General features: G+C 34.0%; 1 protein-coding gene across 1 annotated transcript in view; it reads right to left on the reverse strand.

Moving 5' to 3' along the window:
* LOC118189680 (nuclear factor NF-kappa-B p105 subunit-like) overlaps positions 1-17260 on the reverse strand; it is a 124284-nt gene that overhangs the window by 70031 nt on the left and 36993 nt on the right. The gene's annotated exons all lie outside the window — the stretch shown is intronic.

Genomic DNA, 17260 nt, shown 5'->3' on the forward strand with positions numbered 1-17260 from the left:
CAGATCCGCTCGGTCTTGAGTGTTGTTAAAACTAGATCCTGTTCATCATCAGGCTCTGCGGATTTATTCTGGAGCCTTCAGGACGTCTCCTGTCCAGAGCCTTTATGTTGACTGCTACGAACCATCACTCAGTTTGAGGCGTGAGGAGTTGTCTCTTTTACAGTATTTTAATATATTGTTTCAACCTGACCTTCCTTATAAACTGTGTTTACTTGATAATAACTGTGACCTTTTATTTGAAGCACGCCCATCCTGTGTGCCTTCTTTTTCTGTCAGATTTCGTCCTCTCATTGAAGAATTGTCCCTGACTGATATGTCGCCACAAGCAGTACAGCATTTTGAGATCCCACCTTGGGAAAATGCACAAATCCAGTTTCGTGATATTTTCCACAGTTACGTCAAAACAACTACTAATGAGAGCATCTACAGACAAAATTTTGCTGAGCACAGGCATTGTTACAACAGTTATGTTTCCATATATACGGATGGATCTAAATCAGCTTGTCGTGTTGGGATGCCATTTATAATTTGTGACCACATGGAGGGCAGACGTTTACTCGACGCTTCCTCGGTCTTAACTGACTGCTATATATTATGCGCTTTTGCACATCTCAACGCTGCACCATGGAAAATTCATTATATATATACAGATATTCTATAGTGCATTGAAAGCTTTAGAATCCTTTTCCAGCACCGAGAATCCTGAGATAGTCGATGTACTCAAGTTGAATATTAATTTAACAAGTTGTGGATATGAAATTCTGTACTGCTGGGTCTCCAAACATACAGGAATAAAAGGCAATGAGCTGGCAGACATCAGAGCGAAATCTGCTGTTGAAATGTCCGGCCGCCTTATCCCTTTTAGAGATATCTATTGTGTGATCAACGAGAAGATCAGAAAAAAATGGCAGCAACTTTGGGACATTAAGCTTCATAACAAGTTGAGAAGGGTGAAGCCTAAAATAGAATATTGGGATACTACTAGCAATCGTAAGGAGGAAATTCTTTTGACTTGCCTTAGAATTGGTCACACTAGAGTGATGCATAACTACCTTCTGAAAGCTGAGAATTAGCCTGTTTCTGCAAATTGTAATGTTTGTCTCTCAGTCCATCACATTTTAGTTGAGTGCCCATATTTTAATGTTCTTCGTCAGAAGTATTTTCATAGTTGCGACCTGCCTCTCAATCTTTTAATCGGAAGAGAGGTCAATACCAATTTGTTTCACTACCTGAAAGAAACAGCTCTCTATTGTTTATTTTGACTTTTGTCTTGAGATTTTATGTTAGAATTTTAATGAACCAGATGTTTTAGGATTTTATATCTATACTGCATATCTCATTATCTCAATCATAGTCAGTATTTTCATCTCACCATTTCAGTATCTTTTTACTTGCCTCGATTTTATAAGTGTGTTGTGGTCTTTAGACATTTATCTTTATTTAAAATTTGTACTTTAGTTTGTATGTTGAAGAATGAACCCTGTGTTTGGCGCATACAGCCTTTAAAGCTTTGCGCTAGAACTCCTATACCACCACCACCACCACCACCATCAACATTAGTATTCCAAAGAGCTATTGAAAGTCCTTTCATTATAAGAAGCTTTTAGCTAAGTAAAATGGGGAATATATTTAATTTTGTAATGCTGAGGTCACCAAAAAGTTCTTTCCTTCTATTTACCATAGAGTGCATTCCGAGTCTTTCCTCTCTATAAATTTTAAAGTTTCTGAGTTTTTATCTGGTCACGGTAAATTTGCAAGTTAGCTGCTTCGTTTTAATCTAAGATCAAATAATTTATGTGAATGTTCAAAAAGAGTACCTCAGGATGTAGAATATTTGATTTTCTCATGCCCTACATTTGATGGACCTAGATGATGCTTACAGAACGATTTGAAAATGTTCGGAGTGACTTTGCCAGTGAACTTATCTGTTTTCGTGAAGTCCAGACTGCTATTGTCTGTTCGTTTTATTTATGCATGTAACTTTTAATGTTTTAGTTTACGTACTTCTGTAAGCGCCATTTTGTACACTCGTGGTACACGGGAAGTTTGTATGTTTTCAAATTAAAAAAAATTCGATTTTATAAAATAAAGCCAATGCTGAGTTTTTCTGCAGTCATTTTTTCTAACGTATCAGCTTCTCCTTTTGCAAGAATGTTCACATCACTGCTGATACAAGGAAAATGGAATCTTCTCAGAATCTTTCTGAATGTATATCTAAAGATGACTTCTCAACTGGTAGTGGATTTTACTGATATTAAATAACTGGAAACTGGTAAAGATCCCGAGGGCTATCTGCCTAAGTTGAAGGATGTATTCGTAGAGGACTTTCTAAGTGAAACTGTCTCGTAGTCACATTAGACATGGAAAAGTACGAAAACCAGCTCTGCAGACATTCTATTCGCCTGGAATCAAGCTCCTAGTTTTCATCAGTCTTAATCACTTAGCCACTGGTGCAACTCGAATTCCATCAAGAAAATGTTAACAGAGTTAAAGATGCGAAATATTCGCGAGGTGATATCGGCTAAACATTATGCAATATCTTAAATTTGGTTTGTGATATGAGGGGAGAGGGTATCTTGATAGTTCCTGACAAAACTATTTTAGGAATTACTTGGCAGTTTAGCGGTGTGTGAATGAGAACTGTCACGTGACAGACCATGTCCTTTATTCAATAATCCTCAATTTCTTTTTCTTGATTGTCATTGGTCGTTAGCGAATTCCCATGGAATATCTTCACCTATCAAGAAAGAATACTTAAACTCTCGGTTCCTCTTTTCTTATTTTAACAGTTTGCAATTTTCTACCTTTTAGTCCTCCTACGCCAAACAGCGATCCTCCCGTTCTTGTTTTCACTCATTTCAGCCTATGATAATAGAATAATCATTTATTCCTTAAACTAATGGAAAACTTCAATATTTTAAGTTATGCGTTTCTAAATCGAGAAGAATTTTGTCATTTAAATTAATTAGTTTGTAATGTTGCGCGCTTCCAACCTGCACGCAACAATAGTGGTGACTGCTGAGAACTGGAAAGTAGACAAAGTCTTGAGAAGGGTTTAAATCCCTTTTTATTCAACTTTGGAAATTGCAAATGCGTGCTCTTGACGCTCACAAACTACGCCGACCCGGCGGTAAAATAAAAATAAGAAACTAAAAAAAAAAAAAAAAAAAAGAGAATAGTAACAAGTGACTAACTACGAGGCTCTCTAAATGTAACTAACCTCACCGCGTTCTGAGATACCGCTGATAATTCAGCAAACTTCTGAATATTACGTTGAAAGATTAACAATCTGCCGAGGCAAGCGCACAGGCCGAAACGCGTGGTTCTTCAATTTCTAACTAGCCACCTCCACGCTCGTGAAGCAAGAAAGCACACTTTCGAACTCGTTTCCCTTCTATTTAACTCAGATTACTTCCACTGACAATTTGAATCCTTGCGCGTTCTACTAAAATTTACATACTCTGGCATTGGCAATTCCAGGGGAAAGTAAGGCTTGACAGGAAAGATAGTTTAAACTTAAAATAAATATAAACCCTACAAGTTCATAAAAGATTGTGGTAAAACTCATTTTTTCAAAAACTGAGAAAGATAGAATGACTCCTTATATTATATATCGGTTTCGAGAATAATAATATTCTTTAAAAACGTTTGTATACAATAATTTCAAAACTGCTCTGTCATACATTTAAATTTATATCACAAAAATGCGGCATTGCCAATAATTTAATCAACTGGAAAAGATTGAATGCATTTAGATATGAAACGTTGTAAACTCCCCCAGCGTGTCATAATCTATGAACTAGTAAATCTGTATCAGGTTCACTGGTACATTTTATATTTTTTCACATTATGTGAAATGACGGCAAGAAAGACAGATTTCCACAAATTTGGTTTGACAGGAATATGGAATATATGTTTATGCCTTAATATTCAAAATGGAAATTCAGTCGATTCAAGTCTGTAAAGAAATACATAACAAAATCAACTAACTATGATACAAAATAAATACATCTGGAAATTAAACTATAAATCTTTCCCAAGTGAAATTAAAATACTGTTTACATGTTGCTCTAATTTGGAAACTTTTGTAAATGTACTTCCATGCACATAAGCATAAACTTAAAAAAATCGTTAAAGAAAGATTGAATATTTTCGTGGCAATCAGGAAATTAATCTTTTTCCTGAAGACTGATCTTTGTTTTCAGACTTTCTTTGACAGAAAAAAAATTAAAAATAAGGCTTTTTTCAAGCGATCCTATGGTACAAGGAAGATAGAATTTAAATATTGACAAAATGTAAAATTCAGTCTCCCTTTGGAGTTACTATAAAAAAAGGAACTAGGCATTTAGAAGGGAAATAATAATATTTCTCCATTCGAAGTTAAAAAATATGAGACAATCATGTGTCATTGCCTGGAAAAAAATATGTACTGGGATGCAGATTCTCTTTATTTGCGCCTAAAATTACTTCCGAATACACTGTATTTGTCTAGGATAAAAAATTATGCTAAGATGGCTGTCCTGTTTATTTAAGGAGGGAAAAAAAAACCTGAAACATGCTTTTCGTTCGTTTGCAGTGATATTATTCTAGAATGTTCCTCTTTGAGTATAGAAAAATGCATATTAAGTTCTTCTGCTGATTAAAGGTTTTTTTTCAGGTACCTATATCTGCGGCATAAATTTATTCTAATATACCTTTCTTTTCGTTTAAAGGGAAAAGCAATGAAAAATATCTCTCTTAAATAGGCCCATATTCGTTGAAGCAAGTAATATTCTAGGACTAGGTCTTTTTTAGGTTGGAAAGAGCTTCATTCTAGGAGTAGATCGTTTTGTGTAAGTTAAATTACATTCTAGGATGTAGTTCACTTCTTATGTTACTAAGATTAATTTTTGGATAGTCTACTATCACCTGGTCGTTAACTGTTTTTATTTGGAGCAAACATTTATCCATTAATGTGACATATTTTTCCAAACATGTTAATGGCTATAAGTAGTTTTTCTCTTAGAACTTATGTAATAGAGTCCTTCTTAAACGAACGGGGGATAATTCTGGATATATTTTGTTTCTTTCTATCAAGTATGCAACTCTTTTACCTCCTCTTTTTCTGTGAAGTTGAAGTTCAACTTCACAGAAAAAGAGGTAACAGACCTCGGTAACGTATGACCCGCGGATCGTCGAGTGACCCATTTCATAATTTCAAGTGACCCAACTGAATTACGAAAAACAATATAATATACTAACATAATATATAAAAATAAATTATAAAATATAAATATGGAAATGGAAGCTCGAAGAATACACGAAAAACTTAAATTGAAAGTAAATTATAACAATGATATTTTTGTTCGAGAATAAAGTTGCAGTAACGAGTATGCTTTTTTTTTTTGTAAAAAATAAAAATTTGTAACATAATTTCAAGGAGAAATCGATAAGATCGGCAACGCCGACCCGTAATCCGTAACTCCCAAAACCTGGCTTTGCCATGTTGTCCGCATTCGATTCAACTTATAAATGCGAGTAAATAATTTCCCATAAGAAATTAAGTAAGAACAGAAGCAGCTTAAATAGCGAAAATTCAGATAAGCCAGACTAATCTAACCTGACGTCACAAGCTCAGCATTAGGGGGAGCCATTGATATCGAAGAGAAAATGAAAGTTCATTCAGTTATGTTTGTTTTTATAACAGAATTTTAATATTTCTGTTTAAAGCGTAATATAATGATTTTCGCAATGAAATTTATTTTATTATTCACCAAAAAATGACTGTTCTAAAATATGCTACTCATCCGAAACGTCTTCTTGATACACATATTTTGGTGGATTATGACCCGCAGAAAAGGTTGCGGATGCCTGTTCTACAACATACATCATCTTCGCTTTGGACATTGTTTCATGTTGGTTTGAAATGAGTTTTTTAATTAAAGCTATATGAGAATAAGATCATTTTTGGATTACGAGGAAAGTATATTCTGAGACGCAGATCGTTCTCATCGTCACTATATAATACCTCTTATTCTGAGACATACAGAGGCCGTTCGAACACTTTTTAGACGATTTTACTTTGCTATAAAAATTGTTTGCTTGGAAATTCGTTTTTTAACTGGAACTATATTTTTGAAGGTATAAATAATTGTTTGCTACTTGACAGTTTTTTTATCTTGCAAAATGGCGCTTTTAAAGAAGCAACGGAGGGAAGGTTATGTTTGCGCTCTTTCCAAAGAAAATGTTTCTTATCTAGTTATTAAAAACACTCTGAAAGCCTTAAGGTTTCGGTATCTAAAGCTACGGTAGGAAGTATTGTCAACAACAAAAGGAAAAAAAAGTCAAAGTTTGGCTTCATGTGGATAAATTGTTCCAAATACCTATCCAAGGAAAAAAAGGAATGTTTCGAATGTTGCAAAAGTAAGATTTTTAATATTAAAAGAAAATCCGCGAAGTCAGAAGACGGTTGAAAACCATAAAAATCTCAGTGTTAACTGTAAACAATGTGGTTAATGCTGATTTGAATCTTAAAAAGGCGAAAAATCATAATGTGCATTGTCTTTTCTCCACCACATGTCGCCGAATGCAGAACGCGCTGCAAAATTCTTTATGTGAAATATATATCCAAATAAAAATGCAAAATTGTTGTCATAATAGATAAGTTTTGGATGTATATAAATGTCTGCAATAAAAATAGACCCATTTATTACCACCAAAGAGGAGAAAAAAATCTCAAAACATGCTTCAAAGAATCTCAAGAAAGTTTTTCGAAGGGATTTATGATGGTTGCTGGTATTCCATGTAAAGAATTCAAATTTAAAATAAAGAGAGTGGAGGAATATGTCAAGATCAACTCCACATATTGTGAGGAATATATTTCATACCCTATTTTCAAATATGAAATACCTTCTCTTTACACGCAGAGCCATCAATCAATGGAACTGCACCAAGAGAAAGCCAACAGTCACACTTCAAAATCCAATGTGAATGCCTTAGAAAAAAATGGTACAAGAAACGGGTATCCATAAACTCTTCACTCATATCCATGCTAAATATCCTGATATATCCCCCATGGACGTTTGTACTTTTGGACTTTTAAAAAGGGGACTGACCAAACTTCGATTATTTCCGTATACACGATGAAAGTCATCTAAAAATATGCGAACAGCCACTGTAGTCTTAAAAATTATCTAGGCATCACAAATTTCTGTTGGGAATAAAGACATACAGTTGCAATTTATATCAAGTGAAATAAAGTAACAAACGAAACTATGAATTCAAATAATTTTACTTTTGGAAAGAGAAATGAAATATAGCCACGGAAATGCTAAAGATAAAAGTGACTATGTACACGTAAAGAACCAAAAACATAAATAATAATGACATGAAAATGAATTAAGCGGGTACTAGGAACAAATGAATAAATTACTTCCTTCAGAAATTCAGTAACCTTTTTACGTACGCTGCGCAAACAGAAGAATATAAATTGTTCCGAAGTCGGAACATACAAAGAAAGTCATTCTTCTCGGCGGAAATCCTTATGGCAGCAAAAATGGCTACATCCAAAGTGTTAAGAATGTTTATCTTTCTGAAAATATTATAAGTAATAAAGCTATTGTGTTTCGAAGTTAAGGGACAAGAAAAAGGCATCCACAAGAACATGAAATACATTGTTAATAATAAAGGAAGGATTATAGTTCCGGTAAAGATAAAGGGAAAAAATGAGTTTTGTAATTAGCTCTTTTAGATAAAATAAGCTTTTGAAAATTTTCCTTCAGAGTTTACAGAAGAGTTCTTCCTTTTTTTCCTTTAATATTTCGAATCCTAATTATGTTGCTTTGGTGTTAATAATAAGTTGTTCTGCAACGTTTTGAATAATATGCAGCTTTTATTAAAGCTGACATTTATAATTAAGATCAAAGGCACTGAAGATGTGGATTTCGCAATTTAATGTTGTTGTTTGTTATCACTCAAATAATGGAGTAACGATTTCCTACATTAACGCATTTCTTAAAATGGATAAAAATATTTTATTTATTTCATTCCAACATTTGCATTTGCGATCAAAAATGTTTCCAATTACATAAAACCTACAAAACTTTCGGGAAATTTAAAAAATCTGTGGGTTATAAACTGCAGCATTCCGATATAATATTGGATATTATCTTCAGGATGTCTTTCTGTAATAGCCATATATTTTATCCAAGCTGCGACTAAAATAAGGCTTCTTTGCTCACAAATATCCTCACTGATACTATACTTTACTGAAAGTATTCTTTATTTTCCGATTTGGAACTTAGTAACATATTTTTGAACTTGGCCTAATCTGACGATGTTCTAAATAATCTACTTTCTTATCTTGAACAAGTACAACTGTTGAAACGAAAACCTCCTAAATACGAAACTGAATTAATCATTGTAGCAAAACTTATTTACTGCGATTGTGTGTTTCTCTAGAACAGGGATGTCAAACTCATAGGTACACTTGGGCCAAACAAACAAGGTTTAACTTTAGGCGGGCGGAAAAAAAAAAAAAAAAAAAAAAAAAAAAAAATCAATATTCATAGAAAAGTAGATTTATTTCGAATAATACAATAATAAACATATATATATATATTTATATAGAAAAGAAAAAGAAAAATTTAATGTTTACATCCCGATACTTGACATCTCTTCTCTGCTATTATCTTTCCTATTTCGAGAGAAATTTTGTTTGCAGTGATAACTTTCAACGCTGATCCAAGGTGAGCATCATTAATATGGTTTCTAATAGGAGACTTATTACCTTTCATGACTGAAAATAATTGCTCGCACCGATAAGTGCTACCAAACATGGAAATAATTTCATATGCGACGAGTATTTTCAAACCTGGCTGGTAAATATTTGTAAAATTCAGGCACGCCCACTTCAATCAATTTTGCTTTCAAATTTGAGTTGCATTGAATCTCGATCACCTCATTTGCATATGGCTGGGTACTGAGTCAATACTTATTGAGAAAATCGAAGGGAGAAAAAAAAAAAAAAAAAAAAAATGTCTTCGAGGGAACTAAAATCATTAAACCTCGTTTCGAATTCAGTTGTTAAATTTGCAATTTTTTCTGCGTACTTTTGATATTAACAAGTATCATCTAAACTTGATTTGTTCATGCTGCAAGTCGGGAAGTGCGTCAAATCTTCATTTTTAAGTTGTTTTTCCCAAAGAACTAGTTGACATTTGAATGCTTTAATTATGTCAAACATGTTCGTAATGATATGATCTTTTCCTTGAAACGATAAATTTAAATCGGTTAAGTGTTTGCTTATATCAACCAAGAAAGATAAATCTTGTACCCATATTGGATCGTAAAACAAACTTACGTCTTGATTTTTCGTTTTTAAAAACTGACATATTTCTTCTTTCAAATCCCAGAATTGTTTGAGAATCTTGGAGCAAGATAACCAACATACCTCGGTATAGTAGGACAAACCCGAATATTCACTATCTAACTCACTTAACATAGCAGTGAATTGATGCTGTTTTAAACCTCGAGATCTTATAAAATTTACAACTTTTTTTATATATGACAAAACATTCTCCATATTTATTACTTTCATGCATAGAACTTCTTGATGTATAATACAATGCATATGATGAATGTTTGAACCGTGAATTTCACTAAGTTTTTTTCTTAGTAACGCTACGAAGCCCTTGTTTTTCCCGGTCATTGATGGAGCGCCATCTGTAGCTACAGAATTTAATTTTGCCAAAGGTAGATTGTATTTCTGCAGAAGTCCAAAAACACAAGTAAATATATCTTCTCCTGTGGTAGTACCAGGCATCGGTATTAGTTCCAGTAATTCCTCAAAAATGTTAAAATTCTTGTCACAAGAACGAAGAAACACTGCTAATTGAGCTTTGCCACTAATGTCCGTGCTCTCGTCACAGGCAATGGAGAAACTTTCGAAACTAGATGATTTTGCTTTGATCTGATCACTTAAATTCGCGGCTAAATCAGTAACGCTTTCCGCAACTGTATTTCGAGGCAATGAAATTGATTGAAAAGCCTTCACATTTCCAGGACAAACAATTTCTCCAGCTTTCATTAGGCATCCCTTGATGAAATCACCGTCAGTAAAAGGCTTCGAATGTTTAACTATCAACTCGGACAAAACGTAGCTTGCATGTACCGCCGCTTCACTTTCTTGCAATACTTTACTAAACATGGACTGTTGCTCTTTCACTCCTAACTTGAGCTCTTTCAACTTTTCTTCTCTCATTAATCCTTCGTAATTGTTATATTTCGATTTGTGTTGTTCGTAATGACGTTTAATATTATATAACTTTGGCACATTAATAGTATTTTTACATATCAAGCAGATTATTTTATCTTCTATTTCACAGCAAAAATATTCTAATTTCCATTTTACTTGGAATATTCTATGTTCGTTAGCGATTTTTCATTTAATTTTACAACCACTTGGTTTTGATATAGACATACTGAATACAAAGGGCTGGAATAAACACGGTTAACGTTAAAAAGTTAACAAAAATTTATTCTTTCCACAAGAGATAAATCAAAATGCTGAAATATTTCTTCAAAAATATTCTAACAATATCACAAAATGTCAAACGTTTAGCAAAAATCAATTCAAAACAGAGAAACTAATTCTATCTCACAACGAAATCGCTACAAATCAATCACAGCATTAAGTAAACAAACAGTTCGCTAGAACTACAGCTACTACTGAGATGAGTTGTTTGTTCTCGGCTTTTATAAGCTTTATAATTAATTTCTCGAATATACTGAAAACATCTATAAATATCTGGATTTTTGTGGATGGCAACAGCAATTACGAGATATTAATTTATTAGTTATTAAATGCACGCGCTGTTCTATTTTTAACCTTCCAACGCAGTTGTCTTTTTCAAAAATCGTCTGCGTTGCTAAGGCAACATGAAGCAAATCTAATTACAATTCTAAATAAAAAAAAACTAAATAAATAAATAACTATGAAATCCGTAACAATATAAATTAAGTAATAATTAATAATAAAGCAAAGTGCATGCACATGCATGCACCAATATATCGTACAAAACTATGATTGGAAAACTGAGACCATGAGTTGGGCCACATTCGGCTATCGGGGGATGCGTACAAGTTCTGAGTGCACGTGTCCCCCAAAAGCCGAAGGTAGCTGAACGCAAGCTACTCACACGCATTTGTAATTTAAGTAGTGTGTGTGTCAGCTCGTTGTGAGTAATCTAACAACACTGAATAAATTATCGTTATTTACTTAGCAGTAAACATTTCATTTTTTTCTTCATCGATATGTTATTTTATTATTATATATTATTTGCCGATATATTGGCCGGGCCGAAAATATATTTGTTGTGGGCCGCATGCGGCCCACGAGTTTGACATCCTTGCTCTAGAACTTGATTTTATTTATTGTATATATAGAAAACCACGAGATTCCCATGTAGTCAGCCCATTCAGTTGTTATACATGGAATTTAGGGTGTTCAGTGATCTTTCTTACTCAGACATCAATAAAACCCTACCACTACATAGGTTAAAAGAATTGGGATTTGATAGAAACTCAAGCTTTGGACATTTTGTGTAGCATAACGAGTTCTTGAAGGAGTGGAACAGTATCTCTGACTTACAAAAGTTCTATATAGTTACAAACTTCAAAAATTTCTAGTAGTGGGATTGATGATTTTATTCATATAATAAGTGTACTATTCGAATGTCAAGTAAATGTCATCTGGCAGGTACCCTCCCTTGCAGCTTGAAAGCAATCTAACTTGAATAAACTGAGTGTACCATCTAAAAGTTTTGAAAAAGGCGTCGTCTGCCTTTTGCGGCTGCACCAAACGTATATAAATATATATCCACTCTGTTACCCGGCTCAGTGATCTCAGTTTCTTTACTCTTATATGTTTGTAAATTGTATATTTTTTGCTTTAAAAAATGATTGAATTATGTTGTTATCTTCCGGTTAAGATTTTTATACCTTTCGTAATTCTGGAAGCAATATTTGTACAATTATCAACAATTTAAAAGCTGTTTAAGTGCACTTAAGTTTTAAATAACATGGCGGACATATTTGTTTACATTTGAAACAGCAGAATTGTAGATTTGTTGCCAATCTAGAGAGACTAAGCTTCGCAACACAAAAATAACGTCTTCATTTATTATTGAGAATTAAATCATGCTTAATCCTTTCTGGAATTTTTTCGAGGAAACAAGTGTTTAAGATTTACTTCATAATTTTTAATGCAGTTATTTTGAGTTTTATGTATTTTTGCCTTGTCGCGAAGTGAGAACTGAATTAATTGAATGAGAAATACTCAATCGTCTGTGAAAAACTGTTTCTTTTCTGTTTTGTTTGCTTAATTTCTTTCATACATCGTTTTAGCTTTATTATAGTATTTGAATAGAACATGTGGCAACGATAATTCTTCAAATGATATAAATTTTGTGCATTCAGAGTGTCGTTATAGTAAACAAATATAGTGAATTTTAAAGAGTGCATTTATTCTATTGTGGTGTATGCGCTGTCGACAAAGTAGATTTAATTGAATCCAATCAATTTAAATTAAATTCAAGAAAAAAAGTGCGTATAATTTAATATTCCGTACAAGGAAGTCATGTGGTGTACAAATCAGATTTTTAATATACATTTTCAAGAATTTGATTTTATTTATTTGAATTGCGTTTCTTGTGGAAGAATACTTTGTGACTACAATGCATTTGAAAACTGCATATATTAAAACAGAAGATACAGTAAAGCACAGTTAACACGTCTTTCAATGTTCCGTTCAGAAAGGATATATAAATAAGAGAGCTGTTTAACCGCCATTTTAACTTTGGATGACTTGCCTCCATTGTTTAAACAGTTTTATCATTGCGCCCATTGCTTTACACAATTTTATCATCCTAGATTTAGTTTCTTAAAATGTTATTCATATTTTAGTCATATATTTTATTTTTGAAATTGCGAGAATGAAATATCATAAGATTAAAAAAGTTTTAAATTAAAAAAAAATACTAAATTTTATGCAAAAATTTATTTTTTCTTCTTAATGGCTTGCTCTTTTTCTTCAGATATTCTGCAAGTATATTAAAAAGCATCCAACTTTTCCAAACATCTTGGTATTTCCGACATTCATTTTAAATAAATTTATCGCCTTTCTTTTCATAAAGGCCCACAAACGGCCGAGCGGTAAAGTCGCTGGACACTGGTAGTTTGCTCCGGGGTTCGAATCCCGGCAAACGGACTGGTTGCATAGGAGTTTTCGTGGGTTTTTTTCATGTGTAACGTGTATGCCAGCTGGTTTCCCTTAGAAAGTTCTTCACGAAGGCATCATCTTTTAGGCAGATAGCCCTGCTTTGCCGTAATTTAATAATCAAATTCAATCCATTTCATCAGTATATGGTCAGAGCCTTTATCAGACTTAATGGTTAAGCTTTTTGAAGGCACGAGATGAAAGAAAAGACACTGGTTTCATCAAGAGCAAAAACGTCTTTAGATGATATCCATATATATTTTAAAGACATCAGGTTTTTTTTTTGGAAGCAGCGGACTTGAAAAATGAGCAATGCTCTCGCCGGGAATCGAATCACAGACCTCTCGAATACGTGCCGAGCGTGCAGACCATTACACCACGAAAGCACGCTAAGAAGGCAAGAGAAATACCTTATATACCCCCCCTTTTACAGTGGACTGGGAATTAGTGGACCCTGTCACCAAATCCTGGTGCTGAAGAATCATTATTTACCACCTTTTAGTTCGGATGCCGCCGTAGAGACATTAGTATTTTTTTGGAAGCAGGGGAAATAAAAAATGAGCAATGCCCTCGCCGGGAACCGAACCACGGACCTCTCGAGTATGCACTCTGCGTGCAGACCACTACACCACGAAGGCACGCTAAGAAGGCGGGAGTAATACCTTATAAAGCCGCTGGATAAATTCCTGAATTTTCAAATTATTCATCTGAGAAATCATGGGATGTTCCGTTTATGATACGAGATGATATTCTATGACGTAATTTAAATTTATACAACCATAATAGTCGAAAACCAGTCGCTCTTCAATTTAATCTGCAATGATATGGTTTTGTCTTTTGCGTTAGTACTAACTCAATTGCTGCTATTTGCTGGTGCGCACATCCATGTGTTTTCTCTTTGAACACTCAACTTCTTTGAAGTAGATTCCCCTTTAAATTTTGCCCCTAATTTCCTTCTTTACTTCTACATTTCTTTTTAGTGCTTGAAGGAAGAATATTAAGTTTTTTCGACTGCTAGGCTTCCATAAATTTTGCATTGTCAAATTTTTTAAAATATCCGTTGCATCAAATGCGTTTCAGCTGAAGATATCTTTTCATTTTCCAGACTTTTTAACTATAAATAATGTTTAAAGCAAAGTCCAAAGGATAAATATTTTAATTAAAATATTTTTTGCTAAATGACAAAGAAATAAAACAGTCCACCAGTGTTTATTCTGTACCACTGAGTGACCTGATTATTATATAGGTTATAAACAATCTAAATCACGTTTTTTATACAATCTATAACACGAGAGAAAATTAGCTACTTAAAACATTCTTTCGAAGAGGATTAATGTAAAATTTTATACTTATGTACAGATGGAGGACAAAATAATGCGAACATCCATGAAAACGTATGATGTATTTCACACCTGCAGTACAGCCGTGTCACCTGCAACAGAAGTCTGCCATTTAATGAGCCTGAAGAGGAAGGTCTCAGTCTCTCAACAGCAGTCACCTGCGTTGCATGCTTCGATCGAACTGTCTGTGAGAAGTTGAAATGCCAGACCTGTTAGAGTTCCAAAGAGGAGTGATAGTTGGAGTGCGTTTAAGTGGAGCATCAGTTATGAAACAGCAAACTTTGTGGGGTGTCCAAAGAGTATGGTATCAGCCGTTATGACAGCGTACACGAAAGAGGCTAAGACGACGTCTTCAAAGCACAACAGTGGCTGAAAGTCAAAGCTGGCTGATAGGGACAGACGGGTCTTGAAGCACATAGTAGCCCGAAAGCACAAGCAATCGTAATCCGAGATAACATCCGAAATGAACAGTCGTCTCCAGGACCCCGTTTCAACAAAAACTGTCAAAAGCGACTTCAGGCTGCGAAAATTTATGGAAGAGTGGCAATTCGTAAACCTTTGTGACAGCAACTAATGCTTTCAAGTGACGCCAATTGTGCAGAGGTCACAAAGGCTGGCCTCCACAGCAGTGGCAACAGGTAATATGGTCAGATGAATCGTCATTCACCCTATTTCAGACGACTGGACTCGTTTATGTCTCGAGAACGCCCAAAGAAGAGTTTCATCCTGACTGCCTCTTGCCAACTGTGAAGCATGGAGGTGGTGCCATTATGGTATGGGGTACGATATCTTGGCGCGGTCTTGGGCCTTTGTCCAGACTGCATTTCCTGGGGAGCGACCGCTTTTTCAAGACGACAAAGCCCCTATCCACACTGGTGTATTCAAGAATGGTTCGAAGAGCATGACGATGCAATTGAACATCTCGCTTGGCCCTCTCAGTCTCCAGACTTGACTATTATTGAATATTTATGGGCATATTTGGAGTCCAAACTTCGTTCCCGATTTCCACCCCCATCTGGACTTTCGAATTAGAGACCGCTCTGCAGGAGGAATGGCTTAATATTCCTTTAAATATTGTCCATGACCTTTATGTATCTATCCCACGTCGTATTCAATCTGTACTTAGTCAAAGAGTTGTCCAACCACCTATTAATAAAGATTTTCTATTATTTCACAGGTGTTCGTATTATTTTGTCTTCCATCTGTATATAATTTTTAAAGCTGGGACATGACCCAAACTGTCAACGTCCTGCTTGCTTAAAAACATTGTGAAAATAAACATCAAACGAGCTTTCTCAGTTTTAGACAACTCAATTTAAATGAAGTAAAGTAGCAGTAGAAATGAAAATGGGTGAAGATAAAAATTTACTCTTACAATTAATTTTTTTTAAAAAAAGGGAAGAAATTAAAAAAAAAGTTAAAAATTTGAATAAAATCATCTATAATTAAAAAAATAGCTTTTCATATAGTATTAATAATTATTTATTACGCATCATTGTAGAAAAAAATTTCATATAATTAATTCTCCATAGAAATTTATTTGAAATTCAATGTTAGAAATCAAAGTGCTGTGGCAATTCACTGTAACAAAAATCCATAAACCACATTTGGCGTTATTATTGCTAAAAAAAAAGATGAAAAATTTCAAAACGCGAAAATATGTAAATCCGTGTATATCTTAGAAAATTTTGAATAAAAACACTGCAAAAATTTTTTGCAGGTATTTGAATAAAAACAATGCAAAAATTTTTTGTTGCTTAGAACTACACCTACTTTAAGATGATGGTAAAAATTTTATAGGTTTTAATTCAAAATTTTTTTCGAAAAATTAATCAAAATTATTTAAGAATAGAAATTTAAAAAATAAAACAGAAAAAATGGATGAATTTTATTTGGAATGAACATAAATTTCGAAATGTGAAAGGAAAAATAAAAAAAGTTTAATAAAAAAAGAGATATTAATAATATATGCCAAATTCAATTACCACTGAGGAGTTAAAATTTTGAGAACTAATTTTTTAAAAACTACTCGTACGTTTTTGCAAAACTTGGCAGTCTGGCATAATTTGAGCCGTAGAAGCGAAATATGTAAAAAAATTGGTATGTTATTTCAGAAAAAGTCCGATTTTGTGTCAAAATACCTATGTTAGAATAATGCTATATATAAATCTAATATATATCTAAGTCGCGCTTTCGAGACATGAAAAACGCAGTTTGAATTTTGTCAATTGGCCCAGTAGAACGGGAGATACAGAACTGTCCCATTTTTTTTTTTTTTTTTTGTTTTTTTTTTGTGCAGTGTACATCCGGAGGGCAGCTTGCTGGGCAGACGGAGATCATGAACAAAGAGCTTCTGGGATGGAGAATAGCTGGACAGCACTATTTTAATGGACAGTACTACAGTCAATAGGCAGGAACAGGGGCAGCTTACGGTGCCAGTGTTCCTGGTCCTTGAAAACCAGGAGCGAGAGATTGTTAAGAATTATACGGTTAAACCTATCAACCATGCCTTCAGATTGCCGGATGTAACGCAGTCGTCTGCGTTTTCTTGATTTCCAATAAGTCGCAGAGTTCCTTGAACACAGCCGAAATGAAGTATCTAGCTTGGTCGAAATGCAGACCTGGACATTAACCTCAGCTGCAAAAGTTCGGTAAAACCGTCGAA

The sequence above is a fragment of the Stegodyphus dumicola genome, chromosome 4, assembly GCF_044657685.1.
Source record: "Stegodyphus dumicola isolate Sdum_Otavi_A_Nest chromosome 4, ASM4465768v1".
Lineage (NCBI taxonomy): Eukaryota > Metazoa > Arthropoda > Arachnida > Araneae > Eresidae > Stegodyphus > Stegodyphus dumicola.